The following is a 27,912-nucleotide window of genomic DNA, read 5'->3' as shown; positions in this document are numbered from 1 at the left end:
GAGCGAGTTATGGTGACAGGAAAGGTGGACGATACAAGGCCTAGAGGACAAATTTCAACGCAATGGTGTGGCCAGATATCGGTATTATTGACCCCAATTATATTACCCTGAGCAACGCTTTAAACTAAGCAACGAATAGGGAGAAGTGAAGCTGTAAATAGAAAAAAATTGTCAGCGGAGTCATGATCCTCAGCAGTGAGAGACCGACATGGAAAAGACGACTTGCATGTTTCCGGTTTTGTGCACTTTGTGTCCGGCATCGGCGTGGTAGGTGATCGTAGTTTTGCAATGGTAGAGGAACTTGGAGACAGGTATTAACGTCTATTTTAAGCACAATTTGTTTGTTTCATTACCAGATAGCAACTATTTTGGTGATCGATGGTATTAATGGTGAAGATCGCAAGTTTAAGTGAGTTTTTACCAGTCAGTGATTACCAGTTCTTATTATTTACTTAGGTATTCCAGCGAGCGCATAAATAGTCGGCGAATGTGACGCCGATAGACCAGAAATGTTTTTCTTAACGCTTAGCGAGTAACTTGAATGTTCAGCGAAAACGCAATTTCACTGAATTGGTTTATGAAGAGTGATTAAATTATTTAGTCTCATTGGATAGTCTACCTACTCGTATCTCACGCGCGAGATACTCGCACAGCCCAGTGCGTAACTGGGAGCCTAGCCAAAATGACAATCTTAGATCGAAGCGCCAAACGAAAAGTAAAAAACCGGACAACTGCGAGTCGGACTCGCCCACCGAGGGTTCCGTACTGTTTAGTATTTGTTGTTATAGCGGCAACAGAAATACATCATCTGTGAAAATTTCAACTGTTTAGCTATCACGGTTCATGAGATACAGCCTGGTGACAGACAGACAGACAGTAGAGTCTTCCCGTTTTTACCCTTTGGGTACGGAACCCTAAAAATGTCGTCATGACAGATGCTACGAAAAGCCACGTGACTTATATTTCCATTCATATTTAAGTTTCGATTAGTGTTTTATATCAACGCAGAGAGTGCTATTTGTCCGTGTAGCTCGGCAAGTGGTTGTAATAACACCAGGAAGGAATTTGTAGGGAAATGGGTATCGTAGATCTAGTGAGTGTTCGACAAGTCGGCTTTCAGAGTTACAATTTACATAATAATGTATTACTGATTGAACAAGAGATGTTGCTCTACTCGTACCTATCTTCTCCACACTGCTCATTATTATTATACATAAGTAGTTATTTTTCTTGCTAAAGGAGCTCTGGTTAGAATACTTTCGAATGGGTTATGTATTTTCGGGATTCATTTTCGATCAGGTTTATGCTGACTTCAGTTGAACTTAGTGCGGAACCGATGACGTTTTCAGAAAAATAGAAGAAAATCAACTCGTGAGTTGACCTAAACATCCCTTTATTTTTATATGTTTTTTTTTTATAATAACCTTTCCTTTATAACTACCCAAATAAGTTTTATTTTACCAAAAGGTTTGGCGGCTTTGTTATTATATAACATTTGTATCGTATTCACCTTGGGACGTTTTATAATTCTGAGACATGTAATAATGTTTAGACAATTTAGCGGCGGCGCGCATAAATACTGCATGCACTTAGCGTCTAGACGATAAAACATTACACATTAGGTATCTCAACACTCCTTAACATCTAAACATAAAATGTATTTATGTATGAACTTGGGTAAATGGAAAGTATGTAAATAGTATTTCCCAATGGGCACTTTGCCACACCTATACATAAAATTATGGTACTTGAAACAGCATCCCATAAATATTATAATATCCGCCGCTACAGTTTACATATTTTCATCTAGCGTGCGGTGCGATGCGATAGCAAAGTAATCTATACAATGCTTAGGTATAGGTAGTTAAATGTAACTACATATAATTGTTAAATGACCTCAGGCCGCAGGTGCGCTGAGGGTAAGTCCTTCCTCCGGGAGCTGGGTCGTCGCCTGCTTGAAAGGGGCCTTGACCCCCGCTCCGGGTTTTTCCTGATGCAAAGGTTGTCCATCGCAATCCAACGCGGCAACGCAGCGAGCGTGATGGGCACCTTTGCGTCGGGGGCAGCCCGGGACGGGCTTCAGTAGGCAACTTATTTTATACTTATTTAGTAACAAAACTTATACAAACTATTATTAAAATTATGTATAAACTAAATAAATTAAAACTTAATTGTTACATTAATTACCAATATTATTACGTAAAATAAAACAATTTATACATTAGTAAAATGAACTACAAAGCGAATATAATCAACCCAATTTACCAATGTCTACGATTGGATTGGTACTCATTTCAAATGGGACATATTTTTTATCACTGTGGTAAAACGGAGTCAATCATAAAAATCTCTTCTAAAGCAATGCCAAAACAAAGAAACAAGTGACAAAACAAAATTGTTGATAAAATGATTCTCGAAACGCAAACATCGATGTTTCGCAAACGCTTTTGTTCTGTCGTTTATACAGTGGAACCTCGATAGCGGGCATTTTCACTTAATTGAACACCTTTAACGGCCGGTTAGCAATCGTTACAAAACTGACGGTCAATGTCAAATCCCATACATTTTGTCAGGAATGTAACGGTTAGACGGTACTGAAACACGACTTAAGTCGCGCTTTAAAGTACAAGTTAAATGAAAATGCCCTAGCACGAATCTGAAGGGAAACTCCAAAGAGTTCGTGTTAACGAGTTTTCGTCTTAACCTGTTTTTGGTTACAGAGGTTTTGAGTTACAGAGGTAAAATGAATGATAATTCGTATTAGAGAGGTAATTATATACATGCATAAAGTACGGTCTTATTATTTCCTTCGAGTTACAGAGGTTTGTTGATAAATTATTTCGAGATATAGAGGTGATATAAGAATACGTCTATTTTTTCGAGTTATAGAGGTAAAATTTCAGTTTTCGAGTTATGGAGGTTAAATTTGTACTGGATAGCAGTGAAGGGAATCGTTGGTTACTTCGCCTTAATGAAGTTAAATATATCGAATTATGGAGGTTTTGGGCTTTGAAGGGAAGGAAATAGCATTTTATTTCGTGTTAACGAGGATTTCGTCTTATCGAGGTTCGAGTTAGCGAGGTTCCACTGTATTAGCAAATGAGCTGTCAATCGATTCGTCTCGATTGCTGCAGGGTGATTGGATGTTTGTTTACGAATTTTTAATTTAGCTGTTCGATACACCTAGCCTAGTCGATAGTGACCTTGCCTATTACGAAGCTGGAGGGTTCGAATCCGGGTAAGGGCATTTATTTGTGTCTGCATTCTAAAAATTTAAGTATTTATGTGTTACTCGTAAATCATTACATAACACAAGCCTTATTGATCTTTACTGGGTAAGATTGTCCCATAATGATTTATTTATTAATATACTATACTATAGTAATGTAACGTACTACCTACTCTACAAGTAGGTATAAACTGGAATTTACTAATACGCATTTCAAAAATAATATATCAATTATAATAAAACGGAGCTGTATGTAGGTACTTGGCTATGTATGTAACTAATGCAAATATTTTCAATGTAAGTACAGCACATCGAAACTATCTTAAAATGTTGTCATTCATAATTAAATTATATATATAAAAATAACATAAAACTTGATTATAATTCTAAAGGAAAAAAGGAAATAAGAAAATAAGTAACTATATTATGTCATTCGCTTTATCATTTATAGAAATAGAAATAGAATCGATAAATCGCTTTTTTGCAGCATTTAATTTAAGGCAGATACAACGTATTCATTACACTCAATACGGGTAATGAAATAAATTCTAGTCCCACCCACCACCCACATTAACACCCCAGATTAAGCCCTAGTCGCGTATTACTATCATTAGCGATAGAGGGCCTACCAAACCACGTTCGACATGTTACCTCCTTGTCACACTTACGTACGAATTTACAAGTGCGACAGAGAAGCAACACGTCGAACGTGTTTCGCGGTAGGCCCTCAGGACTGGTTAAGCACAAGCAAGCCTAATTGCCATTCACATGTTTTTATGATGGCTAGCCGACCGTTAATCTTCATAACTGGTGAATAGATTCGTCTGATAAAAACATGTCTGCTTCATACTTAGGTAGGCATACAGTAGGTAAAATTAAAGTCTGGTTATGGACGATTATATAGTTACAAATTTAGGTGTCCGAATGTTACTTAAGAGCTCTTTCTACAATTCCGACAGCTTAATAAATTCAACTACCTTTGAGAACCTCCTCCTTTTTTTAATGGTAAATATTTTTTTGGTTTTGCGTGATTGAGCATACCAGTAACCGAAATCCAATCTACAATATTTCAAATATTTGGGACGTTTGGGTAAAAGGAACCTAGGGTAGGGGTTGGTACGATATTAAGCACTTCCATATCTGTCTTGAAAGAGACCATTGATATTTTTAATAATCTTTAAATTAAACAAATTCTATATATTTACGAATTACGAGTACAAATCTTTCTATGTATATTCCAAAAACTTCAAAGTGGCTACGGATTGTAAATTGGTACCAAGTGCAACCAAATTACAATATCAGTCCATCAAGAAACACGACCACGAAAACGCGGAGAAGGAATGCGACCGGTCAGTCAACCAACTCACCTTGGCTGGAGGGCGGACCAACAATACTTGTGTATTCATTCATTGTACAAGAGTTAAGTCTAAGACAAATTCGTGCTTTGCATTTGACAGCTAATTATGATGGCGCTTTTACTGCCCCGTACGGTCAAATAATTCGATTTCTTTAGTATTTCGCAGTGACAATAACATGGATTTCATCATATGGGGCATTATCTATGAAAAGGGACCTTATTGTCGATGGCGCTTACGCCGCACAGCGTGGCGCGACATTGTAATATCGGAGCATCGTTAATAATGGCGTAAGCGCCATCGACAATAAGGTCCCTTTTCATAGATAACGTCACATATAATATTCATACTAGGTACGAAATCACAAAACATATTGTAGTTCGTGCTAAATAAAATTCCTTGACTTGTACATTATTATTTATACGGTAACGTTGATTGGGGGCTGTCCATAAATTACGTCATCGATTTTTGGCGATTTTTGACCCCCCCCCCCCTATAATCATCCAAAAATCATGCACCAAATGACCCCATTTCCTCCTACTTCATGCTACCGTCATCCGATGTTCAGACCCCCCCCCCCCTAATTTGAAATGACGTAATTTATGAATAGCCCCTTGTCAAAAGTATATGGACGTATGACAATTCAGTTAGGTACCACAAAACAAATGGCACCATCTTTCTTGAACTGTCAAACTCGGGGCACGATGTTTATGACTTTACACATCTTATACATTCAATGAATCTTTAATGTGGACGGAGTTTAAATGACTGTGGTTAATGTTTGTGCCGCCCTAACTAAATAACTAGTTTAACGGTAACAAAAAATACATAGAAACACAAATGTATAGATCGTCAATGTTTGTATGTCCGTAAGTAACGGTAACCAAAAAGTACCTGTATGGTCAATGTTTACCACAGAGAACTTAGAAAAAATATGAGCATTATGATTTAACGGTATGGACATAATCATAATGCCAACGACTTTACGAAAAATATTACAGTAATTGTCAGTTTTTGTTTGGTGACATCATAGCTACTCGTAGTTGTAAAAATAGAAATATTTACCTGCCTACTATCGCAAGAATTGGACAGTGATTTATCATGACTATCGTGACCTTAGGCAACTTGGTAAAAGGAGCTTAAAGGCTGCTTTTATACTCTCGACGACTATACACCGACAATATCTCTTTATATTGGTTATTTGTTGCAGAATATAAACTATAGTATCTTTAAGGGAACCTATTCAACCACAGAGGGTCTAAGCTTGCAAATTACGCTGGAGTAGTGGATAAGAGCTTTATGAAACTAATTTGGAACTTGGGGTTATTAGAACCAAATGCACTTCGACGAAGCTTATGATGTTCATAACTAATAACGTTTAGAGGCTTCCAATGAACACACTCGATAATAATGATATACTTTCATTATATTGAAGCAAAGAAAACATCTTAACGATACCCAAATTGTACCCGAGCATTCCATACATTATCAAAACAATAAATAACGCTTAAATAAACAGCATGCTCAGTTTAATTAATTATAAACATTTGATTTTATTTGTTGATACAACATCAGATTACAAACATGTAATAAGCCCTCCAGTAAAATCAAGGTTGCGTAAAGAATGTTGAAGTAAAGGTACCTACAGCCAAATGTCAGTTCTCAAAGATAAGTGGTCCTTCATTAATTAGTGTTTAACAGTATAAATTAATGAAGTGAGTAAACATGAGCAATCATACCTAAGTGCATTATTAATAAAATGCGAGTTTCTTAATGTTTATTTGAAGAGTTAAGTGTCACTTTTCAGTGTTATGTCATATACCTACTACTTTAATTCGAAGGTTCTTACCAAACGGTGTTTTAAGCCCGAAATTGTATGTGTTGCTGTTTCTTCAATTAAATTCAGAAAGGTATAAGTTATGGTACATTATAGCCATAAGACCTATACGGCAAAGATAAAAAAATACTATCATTATGCCGGACAATGTCTGCCGAGTACCTATAAATTCCGACACAATACAGCAAACAAATGTAACCGGAGAAACAAAATTACTCAACTTACACGTCAATAAAAACCAGATAAAGTAGACACCAGCCACACATCCAGTCATTAAAGGCTACGGAACCGCTGTGAGGTCAACATATGTTGGATGTGTGAGCGAAAGTTAGTATGTAATAGTTAGCTGGAGACTAACTGGATTACATTTGCATGTGCGGTGTGAATGAGTTGGGCCGATGTTTCTCGCTTTGCAGTTTTCTTTGCGCTTGTGATTTTGTGTGATTGATTTGATTTGATTTGATTTGATTTTAGCGTGATTTAATTATTTTAGTTTTAGTTTGTGTTACTCGTACAGACCTACGTTACAAGGCAATCTACTATTATGTTAAAAAACACGGCGCAAATACAATAAATTTTTAATATCGAGAGTTGGTGGTTAGGTCCCACCCGGGAGAGACCTAATTAAACATCTTTTAAAATACATACAATTAATTGATTCACTACCGTGAATGATGTGTATGTAACTCATTCACCTATTTATATATGTACAACTTTATTCTCTTCACATTAAGCGACTCAGAAAAGGTAATAGGATGTTTTAATACTAACTATTAACTTAGTATGCACCTCAGCTTTCATACATCCCTGAGAGCGGATGCGCCATGTACGTGTGGCCGTTTAGTTCTTACCGTTGGAAAACAGGCAATGATAATAAATCAAAGCCTATAAAAGTACAATAAAATAAGAAGATTTCCTCAAGTTCAGATGTAGGAAGACACACTGAAAGAAATGTAAAATGTTGAAATATTTTGTCACTAACTTGCACTTAAAATTGGGATTTACGAACAATGTGTTACAGCAGCCAACAAGTCGGTTGTAACAATAAAATTTTAGGATTTTAGGATATAGATCAAAATGTATTTCTTTATTCATCATCGTCATCATATCAGCCAGAGGACATCCACTGCTGGACATGGGCCTCCCCCAAAGAGGGCCACAATGACCGGTCTTGCGTCATCCGCATCCAGCGAACTCCCGCGACCTTTACCAGGTCATAATTTAATATTACTAAAGTAAAATTGTCCTAAAGTGTTCCATTATTTTAAAGAATCAAGTTTGACAGTGGCCCTGCCGCTGCTACTTTCAGTTACCAACTTCAGTTCAAAACGATCCTTGCTGCTATATCATTATCATAGTGAAGTAAATTGAAACCGCTCCCTACCATTATCCCTTCAATGCAGGTTAGTAACAAGTTAACGAGTTAAGCGGTGAAATGGCCGGCGTGGCCATTTTCTACGACTTGACCCCTGACTGGCGAAAGCCCGTAAGGCCGGTGTGCGAATTATATGCACCAAGGGAGAGATTTAAATTCGCGCACCATGTTTCATTGATGAAGGTAATTTGTTTAGTTTTGTAAAAATAAAGGATGCCTCACGTACGGCTAAGTACGTTGGGTTTCCAGCGCTGTTTTATTCCTTTTCGCAGGAATCGCAGGGGCTTTTGTAGTACCTACCTCTAAGTAGGTACCTCTAAAAAACGTGTAATAAAATGTTAATTAGATATAAATTCTCTAGGAAAATTAGGTCAGTATAGTACTTATTACGCGATTTTGACGGAACGTGTTTTTCCAACATGGTAGGGTAATCTTTTTTCAGTGCAAGACACCACAATCCCGACACAGACAAGTACGTACGAACCTGGAAAGTTCTTGAGAGATAAAATGAGCTACCAGTGCGAATAAGAGAAAATAAATTTGGAAACTAATTTTATACAAAACAAAAAAGCAAGTAACTCAAACTGAAGGTAAATCATTATGACGCAGTAGGTACTAAATTAACTGAATCTTGCGACTATCTTATCTCGCGATAAACCCATTTAATCCACCTTGGGCCGTGTCAATAGCGTTAATTATATGATATTCCGCTCCTAACCTTGCTGGTAATGGACTTGGCCGATATCGTATCCTACATGACGTCGTGAATGTTTTATTCAAGCCGACGTAGGTACGTACAGTATCAGAATAATAAATGTAGAAGGTGTTTATGTATTTTATTTCTAATGCTCAATTTCCTTTATTAGGTACCTAACTACCTACTGAAATGTATACAATCAGATTGTTAGGAACAATAAGCACAGACAGTACAGACACACGCGCGATTTCAGATTTTCCCCGCCGACGCTTTGACTGTGGCTTGACTTTGACTCCCATGAGCCGTGGCAAAATGCCGGGACAACGCGAGGAAAAAGAAGAACACTTTGACTGTGGAATGACCATGCCATGAATTTCTCAAGCGACAGAAAGTGACTGTTGCAAACGTGTAAAGGCTTTGGAATAAAAAAGAAGAGCACTTATAAGACAACACTAAGATAAGGTTGAATCTGTAAAAGAGAAGCACGCATTATCAATACACAGGAATGGTGGCCATGTTTGAAACTTCACATTAACCCTGGGACCTAATTTGATTCAAATTCCAATTTTAATTAGTGTAGAAACCAATCAACACTATCTGCATAACAAAGACTATTCCTAAAATGAATCGTAAAACGAAGAACCTCACCCGATACGTTTATGAACAACGAGTTTAAATTAAAATACCGAAGGCACCCGAGCACCGTTCAGCAATCATCGGATCCCTTCGAAGAAACACTATGATTACAAGACATTAAACAAGCAAATATATACTCTAGCTCACTGTGATAAAGACGTTAACAATTGTTTAATTTTCGTGGTTTTACGGTGCCATTGGCGGTCAGGAGAGTTGTTTCAACCGCTGAGAGCTGGCCAGTCGAGTTCGAGTGAACCAGTTGATTTTACCAATGAAAACACGAGCCATTTGAATTACTCTTTAATGTATAAGAGAGTTCATTGTTTTATTTTTTGCCGAGTAATTGTGCAGGATCAATTGAGGCTAGGTAGGGACAATTTCAAAATATGCACTTCTAGTGATGATGTGGAAATGTATCATGTTTAACGAAAAATATAATGACATTCGGATCATAGAATCTCGTTTAAGGATGACTCACGTTAGACCGGGCCGAGTCCGGGCCGGAGCTTTTGGCGCATCGTTTTCTATGGAAAGCATCACGTGATCACGTCATGTCATAGAAAAGTAAGCGCTGGAAGCTCCGGCCCAGACACTGCCCGGTCTAACATGAGTCATCCTTTATCCTTGTATATGTGCTTGGAGTTTTTCAGTGAATTAAATTGTCTAAGTAAGTATCTACACTTAGTAAAGGGCTAGTTGCTACAACTACAAAAAGAAAAGTCACAATCTGACCGGTCTCCTCGAGTACTCGACTCGGCATTCGGTACACAATGGGTATTTATGGCATTGCACTACATTACACAACCGCTTGCATCGATTTTCCGGAAGAATCGATTCATAGTAATTGGCGACTCGATACCGTAAGTCGGCCAAGTGCTTGACAAATCGGACGATGAATTGATTCCTTTTTGATTTGATATTTTTTGTCTCGATTGTCTTTAAGTAAAATATTGGATTGTACCTATAAACGGGCAATAAGCCATGGTTCAGTTCATTTTCATCGGTTTTATCGTCGTAAGTCCCCGTGTACCTGTACAAGTACAAATAAAATTCGAGTTTTGAACTTATATAGAAATGAAAGAAAGTTCCAAATTCAAAATCGCAAAAATTGTCCTGGGTCTTACGAGGCTATTACACTGTATTCTAAAGATAATATGGTCAGCCAGTCACACAGGGGCCTCCTATATCATATGACGCCTTTATTTATAAAACCTTTTGTCTCTTTCTAACAAACACAAATGTCAATAAAATACAAACGATTATTGACGGTTTGTTAGATTTAACCTGACGTTTGTGAATAACGCCGCAAAAGTCCTCCTTTAGGTATTTATCCTGCATCAACTCACATTTATGCTTTTGTTTCCACCAATGGTTGACTAATGGAAACATGCATTTGACGTCTACTATTTGTACAATTTTCTTTTTTTTGTCAATTCAGTTTAAATAAATAAACACACCCTAAAGAAGCCTTCCTTTGGCTGCCTAGCCATACATTATATCAACGTCAAGCCGAAAGTGTTAATACACCAAGAACCGGTCGGATAATAATTCAATTTACCCCAAAAAAACGTTAACATTCCTAACATCATACCTAATCTCCGAGCAAGAATTCCGACACCCTCAGTAAAAACTTGAAGATTAAAGCAACAACAAAGAGCAAAAAAGGATAAAAAAAACAGAAAGGCACGCGATCAGGAATCGAATCCCACCATTAGCGTTCCGGGCACACCTACCTGTCCGAGGTTAAAGGTACTGTCCCACACAAAAGTAAATACTTATTAGTATTTTTTTTAGGGTTCCGTACCCAAAGGGTAAAACGGGACCCTATTACTAAGACTTCGCTGTCCGTCCGTCCGTCCGTCCGTCCGTCTGTCACCAGGCTGTATCTCACGAACCGTGATAGCTAGACAGTTGAAATTTTCACAGAGGATGTATTTCTGTTGCCGCTATAACAACAAATACTAAAAACAGAATAAAATAAAGATTTAAATGGGGCTCCTCCTTTAAATGAAATTTGACCTAATTACACAAATGACACTTTTGAGAGACAGTCAGTAGGCTAAATGTAGTAAGTAATGGTACTAAGAAACCGAACTATATACGCTTATTTTGAACAATCTAGCGGTTTATTAATAGCTATGAAATAATAAGATATAATTAAAACGAAATAGTTCACATAACTGATTAGGTAATCAATCAACCACAAAGTAAGCAGTCCCATGTTTGCTAGACCAGCATTAATACATACGTATTTTAATTTTTAGCTCTCATTATTAAAGCAACCGAAGCTAAACGAATCAATTTCACATCAGCTTATTATTAACGTTGGAATGCGCAGCTACAACGAAAAATCAAACATTCATCTTTACGACGGAAAATAAAACGTTAGCGTAACATAAAACAATCAGCAATTAACGCACCAAAGTAAATCACGAATGCAAAGTGTATGTAACATTAAAATGTTGCCATTTCATGGTCAATTAATTTCAGGAAATGCAACAAAAAACTAAAAACTTCACACGTCAACTGACAATAAACGCGAAGTGGGATATCAAATCGGGACCATAGGTTATGAGTATTGACGTCCGTCAGATCGAGACTTTATTTGCAAATATCAGCTTTAAGCAGTGTTTTCAACGTTCATATTTAAATGGCAAAAAAGTTTGACGAGCGGCAAAGTGTGCGGCCACCGGCCACTAATAAAATCGATAACATTTCCGTGCGTGAAACAGTTCCGTGCGCGGTTGTACTGTTTTTAAAAGAACTAGTTTAGACGGCCATTCGGTAAGTGGAAAAAAGCGTATCAGGTTTTACTGTTAAAATGTTGACTGTTTCGAACACGGCTCAGATATTTTGTATGCATATACTTAGCCTAATTTTGAGGACATTTTCATTACAACCTGCTACTTATAGCCAATATGCAATAGCTTTTTCTAAAAGTATACCACCTTTACTAAGTAATTTAAGAGAGAGCGTCGGCTAAAGTTGGTAAAGCCCTGTTTGCACAGCACTTAGGTTAGGTACTCACAAGTCCTATCTAAGTGATATCAGACCCTGGAAGTGAATATAAACCTTATCTATAATACCTACTGCACATAGTTGTAAGCTATTTTCTTTACGGTTTGCTAAATCGCCGCAGATTCCTGATAAGAGCACTTAAGTCGATATAAATTTTATAAAATGGCTACAGGTTCTATTACAAAACCTAGAAAACTTGTTAAAGCTTACTAACTTTTACTTCAGACTTGTTTTAGTTATCACTATAAGTCTTAGAGCATTTAATAACTGGAGTCGCCTTTAAGAGCTTACCCCTCTCCCGAAAAACTTGCACAATTGTGCAAACTTTTGTATGGACTGACATGGCTATTTGTACGTTACGTACAAATCATGTAGAAATAGCAATACATTTCACGTCCCCTCCCTCGCAAAATCGGCAGACTATTTCGTAAAGAAAATGACAGCGATGACGTCTCCAGTTACTAAATGCTATAAGTATAAGATGTAGTAAATAAAACAAAATTAAAAATATGTATAATATGAACGCTTGTGTTCGTTGTTAAATACAATACAATTTAAAACAAATCTCAATTTAAATTAAATAAAGAAATAAATAAAATAAAACGATATTATTTCTCAGGCCTAAAAACGTATACCTAGCGCGATATTGGTGGAATTTTAAATCATAATAAAGAGATCATTATAATAAAACCAAATCATCACTATCTATGGCAAAGAAAGTAAAACTCAAGCAAACAAGTCTATAAAATCATTTCATTGCATGATAAGGTCTGACACTATGTGTTCTCGTAGCTTGAGTGAGCATGGGAGAATATAGCTGTTAAGCACACCAGTATTCGTGACCTCGAGAGCCATAACAATCACATGTAATCAGATAGCTCTTTATACTGATTTTCCCGAGTATTCAATTTGCCGATGTTTTGCTAGCAATAGGAAGACTAGGTTTCGGTGTACTAACGCAACACTCTTCGATTTTATCCATTGGTAGACCTTACATAGTTGTAATAAGGAATGAGAAAGGTCAGCCGACGGCGTCAAGAATGGTACTTTACAGTAAAGATAATTGCAGAGATAGACACCGGCTTTGTAACCTAGATATAGAGATGACAAGTGACTGGATATTTGTGACATCTAATTATTTTTTAGCTCAGTGACCGCTATAAACGAGACAAGTATATTATGGAGAGACATGACAAGTTAAGAGAAAGCATTTGAACTCTTTCGATAAGGAATCAGACGAGTTAACTAGACTGAAAGAAATTAAAAAAATAAAGAAATGGTTTACACTATGTTAACTGCTGCAGTCGATAGCTAAAAACGTTGCGCATTATAATCTGGAATTCGACAGAGGTGTTATAATGCAAACGTGCCCTAAAATTCTAAATTTTTTATACTACGATCTGCAATATCGATTCAGCTTTCTAATATTTAAAGGGTTTGATGTCACAATTCAAAACAATACATCATTACGTATCTTAAACATACAAAAACAAAAACACTTTCAAACAAGAGAAAAGATGACGTCGGGCACCAAAAGGAAAGGCACATTATACCTAAACAAACAGGATTTAACCTAAGGTCAAGAGGAAAGTGGCCGGCATTATACATACAAATCAATTGTTTTCACCACATACCACGAATGCTAATACTAATAGTAAAAGTGAATCCATTGGAGTGGAATACACACGCGCTAAGCGAGGATTTACATCTCTTTACATGATAGCAGAGATAAGTCAATTAATAAAGAGTGTTAAACTTCATGCAACGCCGAGCGCATTATCATTTTTGTAGGCGGAAATATTTATTATGTTTGAGTTTTAAGCTTTGTGCGTAGGGCGTAACTATTGTCATCTCATTTTTATTTATAACTGGGTACCTAACTCATATAATGACTGGCCTGCGTGACATAGGCACAAACATACAGTAAAAACATAAAAAGACAGCGAGATGACAGCAACCCACGAGATGCCAGTAGCTACGAGATACGCACAAAGTTACGAGACGAGATAAGCACGAGGCGTTCTTATGCAGATTAAAAAGGATAAAACGGATAATTAGATAAAACGGAAATGTTACCTTGGGTATTAGTAATTTATTACTACCAACCAGAGAGTGTGCAACACGGTTAATATTAACACTCTTTACTAGTTTACTTCTCTCTGATGCGATGTTCTGTGAATCTCGTTTTGCAATGGTAACGTGGCCCGGCTGAATGCAATAGTGGCACAATTTACAATTCATTCCCATTCTACTCGTAATTACAAGCTTTTGTTTAGCTGCACGTCCGTACGCCCTTTTTACTGGTCTTGCAACTCATTTTCAAATAATTCTAGTTTAAATATTAATCTGAGATAAACGTTGTAAACATGTTCAAAACATCTAAAACATAGGTATTATGAAATGTGGGTTCAAGATTAAAAAATTCGCAGTATAAGCAAAAGTATTTTATTATAGTGTTATGACGTATATCGCTATTCAATAATTATTAATTATTATTATTGTTAGATATCATCTGAGTTTTTAATCGTAAGTTTTAAAGGTGTTTGTTAAGTCCCCAATCTGCATATTTGGCTAGCAAGAAGAGCAGACCAAAACTCTTCTCTGAGGAGTTCTGTCCCCAGCAGTGAGACGTATATAAGCTGGCGATGATCACGAATATTAACCAAACAAGTCTACTTGAATATCTCTGCCCAGGTCTTAGTTATCACTATCAGAAGGTTATCTCTTATCAAAGTGATAAAAAAAGTAAACAATGCTTAGCATGGTATGGGTATTATCATAAACGTGCCATGATTTCCATGGTTTTGTGGCTTAAATTTTCATGTTGCTGAGTAAAGATTAAAATGACTAGACTCATGACGAAATGTTAATAAATATAGAGTTGACGCCAAAGTTCTATTTCCAGATTTCTGTTTATAAAAAGTAAACTCGTTTCTTTATCTGGAATATTAATTTGATACACAGTGCTTAGTGTTTATTTTACAAGTAATCCTAAAAACAAATTATGACTAACAAAAATAAATAAACTAAGAACTAAAGAGACTAAAACTACCTAAAAAAATAAAAACCTACAAATAAAAAATTGGCCCAAGGTCTGTGCCGTCCGGTAGGGTGCCCAGAAGGCTGGTGGCGTTACCGCGCTGAACGGTAACGCCACGCCAATGCGTTGGGCGAGGTAAGCTCCAGCCTTCCGGTCACCCGTTGCGTCTATTAGGCGCTTGGCCAACACTTTATGATGTGGCAAACAAAATAAATACTTAAACGAGTAATTTATATGTAGGCAACAAATAAACTTATGTAGACGTAAACGTTCTCATCCAAAGATTAAGCAAGAATTTATGGTCACGGAAAGTTAAAACGAATTGACGGCACTTTATAAAGTGCTTAAAATAAATATAATTCATATTATACAATCCGGTAAGTTTTGTTATCCGGTGACATAACCTATAATGGCTTAATTCGACAGGTGTCAACACATCGCGGGAACTTTAAAATAAATAGGTATTGTCCGAATGGAAAGTAGTCGTTTATTCTGTTGTCAACTCATTAAGGCCGCGATATTTCGTTGTGTGTGCAGCTAAAAGAACCTATGTTCTTGTATTTAGATTTTATTCTAGAAATTCTAGACTAGTATTTTTTTATACAATCTTTTTAATGTTTGACGATCCTTTTGTGAAATTTTTAGTGTTAAATTTGATATGTATAATAATCAAATTTTATTATGGCATAATACTAACATCAATAAATTGCTCTGATAATTAGATTAAGATTAATTACGATTCATAAGAGCTTGTTGCTAGGCCTACATGAATAAAGTAAATTTTGTTTGTTTGTTTTGTTGTTTGTGATTTATGTAGGTATTCACGTCTTGTTGGGTCGGCCGGGGGTTATAGGCTGAAAGTGACTTTCTACGGTCGACAAATGTTTATATTTCACACGTTTTCGCAGCTATGTAAGTTTGGTGACGCAATAAATGTTTGATGACCATATAGTCATTCCATCTGACGTGTCAATTTGAAGGTTTATAGGGTTCCGTAACCATAGGGTAAAAAAGGGACCCTATTACTAAATGTATACTTATTGTAAACTAACCGCGTGGAAGAGCGGTGTTCTCTTAGCACAAGTGTCTTCTCACTTAAAAAGAGACACCAGTGCAGCTACTTAATTTGCTATAGACAGTTTAAATTTTCACAGATGATGTATTTCTGTTGCCGCTATAACAACAAATACTAAAAAGTACGGACCCCTCGGTGGGAGAGTCCGACTCGCACTTGTCCGGTTTTTATTTTTAGTGGGATAAAAAACTCATTGTAACAAACGGTTTACATGTATTTTTTATTAAATTCAACTTTTATTTTAATGCCAATATTTTAAAGTTACCAACTTTAAGTAAAAAAAAATACACTATATAAAATTTCACCAGATTTTTAACTTTTTTAATGTGTGCGAAGATTTCTCTTTTAATACGAAACGACGTGAGTACGGTAGAGCAATGGGCCAAGTTCATTAACAACCGTTGACCTCGACGATTATAAGAAAGACTTTTACTTCTCGTCCTAAATTTTAAGACATGCACTTGATTTTATTGTGGGATTAAAGATAATGATCCGAGTTTGTTAAACAAATATGAGAATAAAATAACCTGAATTTTGTGATTTTTACGTCACACGTATACATCCCAAAATGGCTATTTTAGTGTCGCACAGTTATTCGTAGAGTAAATATTTCGTTAGTTACCAAGTTCGTTATTTGCTCTCAGAAAGACGTCTAATGACTGTACAATTCAAAAAAAAAAAATTTTTTTAATTAAATTTGCAATTCAAGACAGGCAGTACAGTCACCTGCAATAATATGTTACACAACGAAGGCTGCAAAAAAATCTGACGTACACGATCTTATTTGTAGAGTCATAAGAACGAGTCACATATTTTTGCGGCCTTCGAAGCGTAACATTATTGCAGGCTCAGCCTGTAACGTGGGGATCTTAGAGGAATGAAATACATAATTTACGTTAAGGTGGATGTACTTACCTATCTACTTTCTTAAGTTATATTTCAAATCTATATTAGGTATAAAACCGTTTTAGATGATTCACTGTCTCGTAATCCATTACAAGCAAGTATTGATATTATTACGCTTGCCACCATTTAACCCTGCCTGAACTTTATCATTACAAAATTCTTGTTTGTTTGTGTCATCGTGACAGCAAACTGATAGATTGACAGTGTAATTATACTTTTACTTTCGTATTTAATGTCATTTCGTGTACATGTATGAATCTAATGAAATATTTCGTAATAATGGAATAATGTATGTAATATTTAAAATAACATTTAGTACTCACTGGATCAAGTTAGTCGTCACAGGAATCTGAAAATGAAACAGAATTAGTTAGTGAATTAGTTATAAATAATGCATACGTTAATAAAAAGGTACGAATAAAAAAATAAGGTAGGTAAAGGTGATAAAAGAACTTGGCCTATATTTTCTTTGCAACCACTAAAGCTCTTTTAACTGATGGGTTATTCATGAACCAATGGTTTTAATTTTCTAATAATAAAGAATTGACTTGCTTAGGTTTTTTATGTGTGTATATGTATTTTTTATTGTTTTGTGTTTTTATATTTTACTTTTATATTCATAGTATAAATGACCTAGCCTAAGATGTCAAACGAATAAACGAAATAATTGGTATAATCTAAAACTAAGATAGCTATACTTGCCGTAAAATAAAAAACCAATGCTTAGGTTGATAACCCTTGTGTGCCGTTCGAGAAATCTTGTTTTTAATGAGTCTTATTTATAACCATTCAGTAATCAAACTGGAGAGTTCAAGGTATTTGTTTTACCCAAAAATGCTTTCATTTTTCTTGTGTCGAAATTCGTAAGTTGTCACATTAGGCATTCGCCGCATCTCCATTGGCGGTGAAAGCCAACGGCTCAGCCTTTTACGTGCACGTTCGTAATATAATATCGCTCGGGGCGTCACAACTGCCACAAGCAGTATGCTTCGAGAAGGCTTCGAACAAGTACGGACATAGGTACTTATTAAATATATTAAAAACGGGTCACTCACGTATTTTAAGTCGAAAAACCCGAGCCGAGTCATCGGGCGCGGAGAGCTGCGGCCCGCAGTCTGCGCCGGTCCGTCACCGTAAACGCAAGCTCCTGATGATACTCCTCGGTACGGAGTGAAACATGTCGAGCGTTTTTCGACTTAAAATACGTGAGTGACCCGTTTTTAATATATTTAATATGTCTGTGTCTCACGGAAGTTTTGTTATAGGTACTTATTCACGGGTCTAACGGGTTTTATAGTAGTAAAAACTCCAATTTATAAAATAAGATGTTAAATCTTTCTTACGGTAAATGAATAGGTACTTATATAAAAATTTACACGGAAAAAAACAAAAGATACGCTAACTTTTTTATAGGTAAAAATATGAGCTGCCAGTCTCTGCGGAGGTTTAATTCAGCTTTCTTGCGAACAGTACTTGTCGAGTAATAAATTTTAAACAAAAATGTCATTTTTAAAAGAAGCTTTTAATGCAGTTTACATGAAAGTTACTTTGTCTTTGGCCAAATTCTGCGTCCATCTTCAAACAGTAATATAGTCATATCACAACACTACATTAAATTGCCAATACCTACAGAATCACGTGTAAGCATGAAAAAATACGGTTGAGTCGGACATGAAAGAAACAAGTAAAAAACAATGTAGAAAGAAAGCAGTGGTACCTGTCTATGCAGGTAATCTTCACTTCAAGATTGTCTGACGAAAACTTTGTTAATACCTACTGCGATCATATATACTTACATGGGGCAACATGCTTTAAAATGATTTAAGGCTTTTTATCTAAACAGTTAAAATAATACACATAGATATTTATTTATGGTTGCCAGCATCAGAAGTTGAATTAATAAATACAATTTAAAAATACTACCTAAGTTTGGAAAATGTTTACCTACCTATTTAATAGACTAATTCTAAGAACGTTGTCTTTTCTTGAATGGAATCCACATCGTAGATAAATATTGGAACTCGTGGTCATAATTTTATATCGCTCTGCCCTCGATAACCTCTGCCCTCATATTAAACCCATTACTATAACGACATTTCCCGCTAACCGTGACCACTGCTTTATTTTCATCATTACCCCAAATTAGAGCCACATTTTAAACAATATTATAATACCGCTAGTTTGTGATTTGGTAAGTTGACTTTAATGAGTAAATTTATAATTTTAGGGAACCGCAACGGGGCATATGGAACTGTCAATAACTGTACAGTAAATATATGTTTATGTTTGTTTGTTTGTTCTACTTGGTTAATAAATAAATTTTGTATTTTGTATTTCGAGTGGCGTGGATTTCAAACATATCAGTTGATAATGCATATACGTAAATTAATTCTGTATTTAGATTACTTGTAATATGTTTTTTTATTCATTGGTTTTGACATGTTTTTGTACCTACCTTATATACTTATGAATTATGAATAAATATCTCCTTAGATAGGATATTTTATTTTACGCTTTATGAAGCCGATTTTTTGTAAAACGTTTTTGAACCTTGTTTATCATGAAAACTGATCGAAATATTTTGTACTTATTTACATAATACTTATTGAGTTTATGATTATGAGTTCCTAACAGCTTCAGGGTCCCAAAAATAGCCACGCAACGGTGTACGGTACACCTAATCATACATACAATAAACATTTTCAAACAAATTATCTATTGTGTAATTGTTGTTAACTATAATTCTTACTGCAAGTATTTGAGTAGATTTTAAAATAAGTCTCTGTTGTTGACAGTTTCAATATTTCAGATGAGCGTGTATATCGACATAGTTGTCGTATTAATAAGAAAACCTGTGTCAAAACGACCTTATTCGCCAACCTGTTCCTGAGGACATTACGCACGCAAAAATTTACAACTTCTCGAAAGCTAAGAACAAGGCGATGATTTTAACACATAATGACATTCACGTAGTAAAAATATGATTGAACAACTTTCGTTTTGCTAACGTCCTATAATAATCTGAATTTAACATATTTTCAGCAGATTATTAACCATTTCTTTGCATTCTAACTTCTTGTAATTGAAAGATTTATATCTACTGTAATCATGACGAAACACTAACAATGGCTCCACACTCGATACCTATAAGTACCTACTCATAAAAAAATTCCAACGTAAATCGTACGAGGCATCGAAACGAAATGACCAAATATTTACCTTTCGTTTATCACTTCCCATGAAAACCGGTAGTTGATAAGCTATAGATATCTATAGGTATCTATGTAACTACATTTTTATTAGCTATATACGTCTATAATACCAATATGGATTGTTAATTTTATTATTCAATTCATATTAGCAGTTCTGATTCTGACCTTAAAAAACGATTCCTTATAACATTAAAGAGCGAGAAATCTTGACATGGTTTGCAGGCATTGAGACCTACATCTGGAATCTTCTTATTTCCTAGGTATCTGGACCGAGACGGGTGACATCAAGCCATGATGTTACCAATTCTTATCGTGAGCATTGCCTAGAAGAACCAGTTTAAATGCTATCTTATATCACACATTATTATTACGGGTCTTAAGCTCACATTATACTAGGAACAAGTATGAAACTAATGTTGTGAGCTCTATTGTTTTTGTTTTATTATACGCACTTAGATAGTTTGCCGCTTCTTGGTTCCGTTAATGTAGAAATTGAGACTGCATTTTAAGTTAGGCTTTTACTTTATCGTATGAAGTCGTTAAATTAGAATTATTATGTTTTGCATTATTTTTAGGGTTCCGTACCTCAAAAGGAAAAAAACGGACATGTCTGTCCGACCATTCCCCCCTTTATCTCCGAAACTACTGCTGGGTCTCAAAATTTTGAAAAAATACACAAAATAGTTCTTTACCTATAGATGACAGGAAAACCTGTTAGAAATGTGCAGTTAAGCGTGAGTCGGACTTAATTACTTAGATTTTGATCCGACTCCTACGGATTTTTTAAAGACATTTCATTCACGTTCCACATATAACACAATAAAAAAATACATTGTTAAAAATTGAGTAATGTACGGAACCCTTGGAACGCGAGTCCGACTTGCACTTGATCTCGATTAATTATTGAACTCGTATAAGGATAGCTCCGTATTTTTTTTCTTAGTGTACCCTACGGAACAATGTATTTATTACTCTATGTCACAATCACACCTTTCTCTCCTTTTGTAGCAAATAAAAGAAAGGTGAAGCCATCTTGCTAATTTACATGTTAAATGCGTAACGATCGACGATTTTATGACAGTGATAATATGAGAGTGGGCGAGCTGCTTACTTAATTCGTGTTTTTTTTATACAGATTTTAACTGAAGCAAAGATTATTACAGTATTGGAAATAAAGCCTAAAGTAAGGGCTTTTAAGTCAAGAAGTTATTCACGATTAATAGTTGCACTTACAAAATAAATTACCAACTTGAATGAACACGGAAACATTAATTTACTTAATTAATTACCAATTTGGTCATCTTATGTGGCCAGTTAAGGTTTCATAAGTAGAAAGTCGGCGCAAAAAAGTAAGCAGGTAAGTAAATACGTTTATATAACGTCAAGAGCTTGATTGGCTGCGCCCTTTTGGGTGAATTCTACATTCTCGACAGATGACATTCCGTGATGCAAGCTACCTGTTATGTGCGCAGGCTGTGCTTACTGAGTGTCATTGTGTGCTAATTTGTGTTTGTTGTGAATGTATTTAGGACGTTGTGTGGCAACTGGCAACATTAATTTATTTGGTTGTTAGTCACCGCTTAATATAGATTTAGTTTAAATAATGTATACCTAAAGTGTCATTCTATGGAACTTGCTAACTATGTAAACAAACCGCCATATTGAAATTGTCTCTGAATGATGAATTTACTAGTGACTTTTGTTTACATAGTTAGCAAGTTCCATAGAATGACACTTTACAGTAAATCACGTTAAGGTAAACGATTAAATCAATAAATACTCATGGACAAATTTAGAGGAACTCAAAAAAAGGGTTTAGATACTGGACACCTAAAGTAATTTCAAAATTAGTAACTAAACTTTTTTTGCGTTCATCTAAATTTGTCCATGAGTGTAGTTCTCATGGGTCAAATGGTCATTATAAACCGTAAATTTAAGGCATAGAGTAGGCAGTGCAGACAAGTCATCAAATAAAGCTACTAGGTATTTAGTATTGTTTGAATTTATGCACATTCATACAACACATGCTTTGTATACCTAAAAATGGTCTAGAACCTGAATGTTGGATTAACGTAAACGTGGGACTATTTTGAAATTCCCTGGACCAGCTACCAGGAAAACAGCAGTTACGTAAGTATGGCAAGAGTTGCAGAAATGCAAGAATTCCACTTATGTCTCGTGTGCGAAGAGAGCAATTACATAATTTAACATGAATCTCGGTGTCCTTAACCGTACGCTGTTCATTATTATAATGTATCTAATTACTTATGTGTAAGATCAAGTCAGACAGACATGATCTTTATTCATAGTTGTACGTAAATACAGTAAATAAGAGTGCAAGGTCGTAATTTATGACGATGTTTCTCTATTTTATGCAAAATAGGAAGAATGCAATGTTTCGTCATGTTCAATGTTTTTCACTTACCTAAATCTACCTAGCTATTAATAATAATAGTTAAGCACAACTTTACTGGTCTATTGATGCAACAATACAATGGAATAAGTTGGACACGTCTTCAAGCACCGTAGGTATCTTTAATATTGATTATGCTATTTGACTCATTTTTGGCGCTCAAGCTCAAAATAGGTAGTCAAAACATGAAAATAAATACATATTATGATCAACATTCAGTAAGTATTAATTTTTTTTTGAAAAGTGTTAAGTATAGAGTTACGTAAAATAATCAAAATAACCCGTCGATAATTACTGCGTACCTAAATGTGAATGGTTTCTAAATAATTGATAATAAGTTAATAACAAAAAATCTGCATGTAACTTAAAACAAAATAACAAGCGTGTGAAATCTTAAATTCAACAGATTTTAATTGGTGAAACCATAACAACAGTGAAACTAGTCTCTTACTTATTGAACTCAATTTTTTCTTAGGAAATATATATTATTGCAAAACTACGTCAATTTAGTACACTTAAGTCGTCTCCGTTTGAGTTCTTTTTATATAAGCATAAATAATCTAGTTAGATTTATATAGGTATAGGAAGCTATATAATATGTGACGTTCCACGGCACTTATACAAAGAAAAATGATAAAGGAAAAGATGGGTTACTTTAGGAATCTGTATATGTATATGTTATCCCACTGTCTGCACGTTACCGTTAAAGCGATAGGAACCATGCAGGCACCAATCATCATGGAAATGACTCATAACTTCCTTTTTTAGGGTTCCGTACCCAAAGGGTAAAACGGGACCCTATTACTAAGACTTCGCTGTCCGTCCGTCCGTCCGTCCGTCCGTCCGTCCGTCCGTCCGTCCGTCTGTCACCAGGCTGTATCTCACGAACCGTGATAGCTAGACAGTTGAAATTTTCACAGATGATGTATTTCTGTTGCCGCTATAACAACAAATACTAAAAACAGAATAAAATAAAGATTTAAATGGGGCTCCCATACAACAAACGTGATTTTTGACCAAAGTTAAGCAACGTCGGGAGTGGTCAGTACTTGGATGGGTGACCGTTTTTTTTTTGCTTTTTTTTTTGTTTTTTTTTTTGCATTATGGTACGGAACCCTTCGTGCGCGAGTCCGACTCGCACTTGCCCGGTTTTTTATAAGTAAGTAATAATTTATAAAGAACTTAAGTCACAGCCGCCACTAACATAGATCAGCACCGCGACATTATCATACAGACGAGCGAGGCTTCCTGCGCCGGGTCACGGGGACGTATTATCATGATGCGCGAGCGCAAGTGAGTCACTGTTTCAGCCAGTGTAAATGGACCTCGAGGTTCCACTGAAAGAAATGTATGCTTAATAAGCTCGGCTAATTGTTTTGACATTGGAAATGTCTTTTCGTTCGCTCCAGTATACGGTCCGATTTCACGAAAAAGTGCGATCCCCTTATATGTCGGAAAGTTGTGAAGATATGATATTAAAAAATAGGCTCAAAAGACGCATAATCACGAGAGCTGTAAGGTGCAAAAATAATTATTCGAGAAAGTCAAAAACAAAAAAAGTTATGGTCGAAATAGTAAAAATAAAATTAATTTTTTTCCGAATTTTTGATTTTGGTGCTCGATAATTTGGAAACGAAGAATGATATCAAAAATTTGAGAAAAACGGCTCTGGACAATTTAGTCAGCTACAATTTGAGCCTAAAACAAAGACGATCGGGTTAAGGGTTTGCCCTGTAGCCTAACCTTAAAATAGTCAAAAAGTCAGAACGACATTTTTCACAGGACATTTATGACTTCATGTTTCGCAGAGTTCGTTATCGGTGTTTGTTGTGAATTATCGGGATTATGACGGCAGAATAACACTTACACTGCGTGGGCTTTCAAAATCGCTGCAGATTTTTCTTGGTCTAACTCTATCTATCCTGTTTGAGACGGGCGTAGATAACGCACTATTCGACAATCTATGCATTCTTGTGGTGGTGGAAATAGAAATAGAGATAGAGGGAGAGGGAGAGGGAGAGGGAGAGGGAGAGGGAGAGGGAGAGGGAGAGGGAGAGGGAGAGGGAGAGGGAGAGGGAGAGGGAGAGGGAGAGGGAGAGGGAGAGGGAGAGGGAGAGGGAGAGGGAGAGGGAGAGGGAGAGGGAGAGGGAGAGGGAGAGGGAGAGGGAGAGGGAGAGGGAGAGGGAGAGGGAGAGGGAGAGGGAGAGGGAGAGGGAGAGGGAGAGGGAGAGGGAGAGGGAGAGGGAGAGGGAGAGGGAGAGGGAGAGGGAGAGGGAGAGGGAGAGGGAGAGGGAGAGGGAGAGGGAGAGGGAGAGGGAGAGGGAGAGGGAGAGGGAGAGGGAGAGGGAGAGGGAGAGGGAGAGGGAGAGGGAGAGGGAGAGGGAGAGGGAGAGGGAGAGGGAGAGGGAGAGGGAGAGGGAGAGGGAGAGGGAGAGGGAGAGGGAGAGGGAGAGGGAGAGGGAGAGGGAGAGGGAGAGGGAGAGGGAGAGGGAGAGGGAGAGGGAGAGGGAGAGGGAGAGGGAGAGGGAGAGGGAGAGGGAGAGGGAGAGGGAGAGGGAGAGGGAGAGGGAGAGGGAGAGGGAGAGGGAGAGGGAGAGGGAGAGGGAGAGGGAGAGGGAGAGGGAGAGGGAGAGGGAGAGGGAGAGGGAGAGGGAGAGGGAGAGGGAGAGGGAGAGGGAGAGGGAGAGGGAGAGGGAGAGGGAGAGGGAGAGGGAGGGACAAAATAAAAACTTATAGCATGTTGCTGGCGGCTGCTAGCAGATAGCTGATGCTGAACCCTGGTTGTACCTAGCGGAACTCAGGTTTGGTGCAACATAGGCACACGCTGTTTTGGACACCCGATTCGTCATGATGAGCACATGGTAGAGCATTACCCAAGATAGCTGATGCTGAACCCTGGTAGTACCTATTGGAACTCAGGTTTGGTGCAACATAGACAAACGCTGTTATGGTCATCTCTCGTCACGTCAAACTGCTGTCAAGAAAATTTCATATCTTGCAGCAAATGGGCCGCTGCCGATCACCACTTCTCGAGTTGACTACGGATTTGCGGTGTAATAATTTTCTTGTACTTTGAACATTAATATATCCTGCTTATTAATCGAAAAATGAAATATGTACTTATACTTATGCGCCACGGCGACAATTATTCAAACTTGGATACGCGTGTGGAAATTTTGCAATTTGTTTGTTCACATGCGTTATGTCCAGGATACTTGTGTTAGTCTAAGAATAAAATAATTATCATTCAACGTTGTAGTTTTATTTTGTAACTTTTTCCTTATCCAGACTTTCTCGTCGCTCAGCGACAATATTTTTTTCGAATTCCGTAGATTCATTTCCAATGTGCTCGATAGTCGTGTGAGGCACGAAATCTGTGAATTTTTTCAGTCTCGTTGGAATAAGCCAGTGTTTTTGAAGTGAAAACTTCTTTAGCGGCGCAGTGCACTTTTTGTGATGGGAAAAAAATGTTAAACTCGCGACAGCGTAAGACGTAAGACGCTTCGTAAGACGGACACGTGACCTGATCGAAAAACTGTTACAATGTCATTGAGTTTTCACTTCTGTGTTTTCATAGTGTCAATCGATGTTTTGTGTGAGGACAAATTCATTCTAGCAATAAAAAGGCAAGAAATCACAGTTACGATGGGAATCACAGTTGCAGTGATGTCTAGACGGCTCGGTGATGTTCGTTCTTTCAACTACATATTTATAGTCTGTATCTTTAGGTTTTTAAATAAAAGTAAACATAATCTACCCTCAAATGGTTCCTTAAGCCAGTTGAGGGTAGATGAAAACATTACATGATCAAATAATGTAGGTTTAAAGTCAGGTCGTTCATTGACAGATCCAGGCGGTTTTGTAATTGGTTGGTTAACCAATAAATGTTATAACTACCCGAAAATGTACAAATAGTTTACATTTATTTAAATACCTAAAGATACAGAGTATAGTACTCGGTACGCAGTTGCAATAGCACGACTCGCAGCAGTCGCAGCCCCGGTCACCGCACAACCGCAGCGCGTGCGCGTCCGGTCAGGATGTCTACCGTACGTGATCTTTACGTCTTAGGCGCTTATTACATCGACCCTTTTCCAAGTCACTTTTAAAAGACTTCCGATGACCGGGTTGACTTTACAGTTTCACGAAATATCAGAACATCGTGTGCTTCTTCTTCGGGTGCCGTCTGCTATGGCAGTTAGGCAGTTTGGCATCACAGTAATCTGAACCTTCGACACCGCAGTTCTGCAGAACCAGTGTGTAATAAAAACTTTTAATTTAACCGCTTGTCTGTGTATTTATGATAAGGATCCTGACCGAATTTGTAGACAATATATTTATTATTGTTTTTTTTCTATAACGATATTTTTTGCATTAATACAGCACAACCGATGTATGAACCCACGATTTTTGACCACTACAGCACACATATGAAAGGATAAATTAGATTGTCTAAATTTTTGACAAACTGCAAACTTCATAATGACGTACAAAGTGCGCTTTACAAAGAAATTTTACTCACACTAACGCACATATCTTTATATAGAATAGATGTGTCTAGTTATATACAAAGTAAAAGGATACATAGAGACAATCGGTAGCCAGGGTGAGTGCTCCCGAGCTAAATATAGCCCAGGCGCTATGGGTGCGGTTTACTATTCAACTGATTTCTAGAACAACGTAAGACAATTGCATTGATACAGTTTTATGTCGTTTCAAATCTAGAAGTTACCGTTGCAATAAAGAAGCAAAGCTTTTACTTACTGCTTCAGACATTCCTGATTGGAAACAAGTATGTTTTAAACCTGTATTGTATTAGACTACTATTATTTTTATATTTAGAAACACCCCTTTAACAGTTGTTAATAAAGAATTACTGATTTTACCTAAAGAAGAATTTTTTAACATTTATTATCACACGATCGAGCTATGTGAGAATTTATACAAATCTTTTAAACACGTTATTCATCATAATCGGCTCAATAGTTTTGAACATTATAATTGCATCAGAAAAGGGCATTTCGCAGGAGGACCATTTTTACGTGTCCGGGGCAATAAATGATTGAATTTACTGTTCAATAAATCTGAATTAATTTAGGCATGATCTTCAGCCTATATT

General features: G+C 36.7%; 1 protein-coding gene across 4 annotated transcripts in view; it reads right to left on the bottom strand.

Moving 5' to 3' along the window:
- The window catches only part of LOC134800174 (zinc finger CCCH domain-containing protein 13), a 129,414-nt gene that overhangs the window by 90,245 nt on the left and 11,257 nt on the right, over positions 1-27,912 (bottom strand). For all 4 annotated transcript variants that reach the window (XM_063772653.1, XM_063772656.1, XM_063772654.1 and 1 more), the window contains exon 2: positions 17,479-17,517. The gene's annotated coding sequence lies outside the window, so the exon portion shown is untranslated. The remainder of the gene's footprint in view (positions 1-17,478; positions 17,518-27,912) is intronic.

This window comes from Cydia splendana, chromosome 19 (assembly GCF_910591565.1).
Source record: "Cydia splendana chromosome 19, ilCydSple1.2, whole genome shotgun sequence".
In the NCBI taxonomy this organism is placed as follows: domain Eukaryota; kingdom Metazoa; phylum Arthropoda; class Insecta; order Lepidoptera; family Tortricidae; genus Cydia; species Cydia splendana.
This window is presented reverse-complemented; position numbering and strand designations above follow the sequence as displayed.